This window comes from Pinus tabuliformis, chromosome 2_1 (genome assembly GCF_031772625.1).
Source record: "Pinus tabuliformis cultivar Carrire ecotype Pingquan chromosome 2_1, CPIR1, whole genome shotgun sequence".
NCBI classification, from domain to species: Eukaryota; Viridiplantae; Streptophyta; class Pinopsida; order Pinales; family Pinaceae; genus Pinus; species Pinus tabuliformis.
In genome coordinates this window covers 333,987,066-333,989,785 of record NC_142299.1, presented here as the reverse complement: position 1 = coordinate 333,989,785, position 2,720 = coordinate 333,987,066, and the positions used below count along the sequence as shown (strand labels likewise).

The following is a 2,720-nucleotide window of genomic DNA, read 5'->3' as shown; positions in this document are numbered from 1 at the left end:
CTGCCTCTCCTCCTTGCAAAATCTAGATTTGAATAGCTGCTTACATTTAGAGAAACTTCCTGAACATTTTCATTGCCTAACCTCATTGCAACGTCTAGATTTGAGTGACTGCTTCATGCTAGAAAGAAAATCTATGGACCACGTGGTAAAGATGAACAGATTACAATTCGTGCACATCAAGGGAAGCAAACAGTTGGTGGACAGGTGGGAAGAAATTCAGAGAGATGGAGGTGGATCATGGTCCTTTACAGTTATTTCAGGGCAAGTGATGATACCACCCATCAGTATTTATTGATACCAACATTGTTAGTGCATGCGTTATGTTAACTTTTATAATAAATATGGACCATAACAACTTCACACTTTTCTTTCAACATTTGTCAATTTCCAGGGTTCAAAAGGAGAACATAGAAAAGAGTCTTTTATTGGAACTTGATGGCCTGCTTACTAATAGAGGAGGAGAGAAATTCCATCTATCTCATCTTCCACCAAACACCCTCATGCTTGTCACATGGGATCTCATGCCCGGGGCCATCATTGAAGAGATGATAGATGAAATGCAGATAAGAGTAATTTATATTGGTCCAGATTTTGATAACTTTTCCACCAAAGTCAAGGATAATATATTTGACTCGGAAAGTGTCTCCATCCAGGTAAATATTTTTGTTTATTGTTATATATTGCCATCCTCATATAAATGTAAATGGAAGGGAAAATAATGATGAATAAATGACCGATCATTGATTTTGAATCGTATTTTTGCTTTTGTTGTTGTTTCTCACCAGGTGAAAAGCCTAATGCTTCAAGGAAAACTTATATGCTTGTATAGCGGGTCTGATGCGCATCAGATGACATGGTTTATGCGGAGTGCAATGGAACAGTTTAGGGACAGCATTCACTTTACTCATTTTATCCATGAACTGAGATGGCTTCCCTTGGAAGATACCTCCAAAGAATATTATCGTCCCTTGGAAAATACAACTGAGATGGAAGGGACGTCTTTGTTAAATTTATCAATGCAGGGAACTGTGAGATTTATAATGCGTCTTCACCATTTGGAAGAAGAAATGAATGGAATGGACCAAAGTGACAAGCAATTGTGTGAACTAAAAACTATTTTACATTCTCTTCCATCCATTACCTTCTTCAACGAGGTGGGGAAAATGGTTGCAGCTTTCAGAGGAGAGGATATCGACCTGATTTTCGAACACTCTAGGAAAGATACAGTATAGCGATTGATAAACTCAATGTTGGAGGAAATGCATGATGAGGACAACGGCCTTATTAGGAAAATGCAAACAGTGTCCGCTTCAGCCGTTTGAGCAACAAAATGGGGATGTCTATTTCGATGCCTGGAGAGACTACATATGTGAGCTATTGGGAGTGGAACTTTATCAGCTTCTCAAATTCAACAAGGTGGATTGCTTTCTTTCGCATCATCTATACTTAATTTTCTAAATCATTTCTTTTTTTTATTAATTTTGGGAATATTCTGTTTAATTCCAAAACAAATATTGAACAGAACAGAGAATGATGCACGATCAAAAATTTATTTGCTGAAGAATAACAGAGTTTTCCCCACACATAAAAATCTATGTATTCATTAACCAGAATACTGATACAAAAGGTTCTTCCTCTTAACAGAGAGAGTAAACCAGAAACACTTCAGTTTCAAAAAAAAACTTTCACTGTCCCTAAAAAAAAATTACTTTGTTTCAAGTGCAAATTTTTACACTGCTGTGTAAGAAAATTTTTTACATTTACTGCTGTAAAGAAAAATTTATTTTACATGTGCTGTGCATTACATTTCATATTAACCAACAAAACCTTCACTGCACTGTTGTGCATTATTAAGAAAAATTACATTTACACTGCTGTATAAAACTATACGCGTGATAAAAAACTAATAAAATTAAAATCTTACCAACATTTATCATACTAAATTACATTTATTGTTTTACTGACAAAATTGGCCATCAAAATGAAACTTTTACTCCACATCAATTTCATGTTGCAGACTGTATGCGATTTGCAATTTGCGATTTGCGATTTGATGCGAAATCGCATACGGCGCAAACCAGGGAAAGACATGATACATATGAGTGCGATCTGCGATATGGGATCGGATCGGATCGCAAGATCGCATTGGAAGAATTCAAGTGATCAGAGAGAAACAGTGAGCATGCATGCTATTTGCGATCTACGATTTGATCGCATGGCAAAGAAAAACAAGTGGTTTTCTGAAATGATAACGCGACAGTTTGAAATTACATTTCAACAACTAACCTAATGATATTTTGCATCTCTTATTTCTCATAGAAGGGGAAAAAGAGGTCACCGCCAAGGGTGACTTGGCCGACTTCAAGAAGCTTGTGTAGGTTAAAGAATCTCCTGTCGGAGGGAGAAAACGAGGATTGGGTTGTGCGTATTAAACCTCTCCATCATTTGACAACCGTTGATTATTTTTTTGGTTGGAACATGAAATTCATTATAGGAGCTCCTATGCCAAATATTGAATATAAAATTTTCTTTTATGTTTTTCAGAAAGATGTCATTTCTCGTTTCTCTGAAGAAAATGTACTCAACACCGTCGTAAAGAGTCTGGTGAAGGAGATAGGAGAGGCAGAGTTGGCTATTGCAGGTCTTCTTTCGGTTTCGGATCTTTCGGAGCGATTTGAAACTATTCCTTCCTACCTGCGAATTAAGTGGTTGTTTATTTT

General features: G+C 36.6%; 1 pseudogene; it reads left to right on the top strand.

Annotated features, from left to right (window-relative positions):
- The first annotated feature begins 797 nt into the window (after positions 1-797).
- Positions 798-1,458, top strand: LOC149200193 (uncharacterized; annotated as a pseudogene).
- Positions 1,459-2,720: the final 1,262 nt, after the last annotated feature.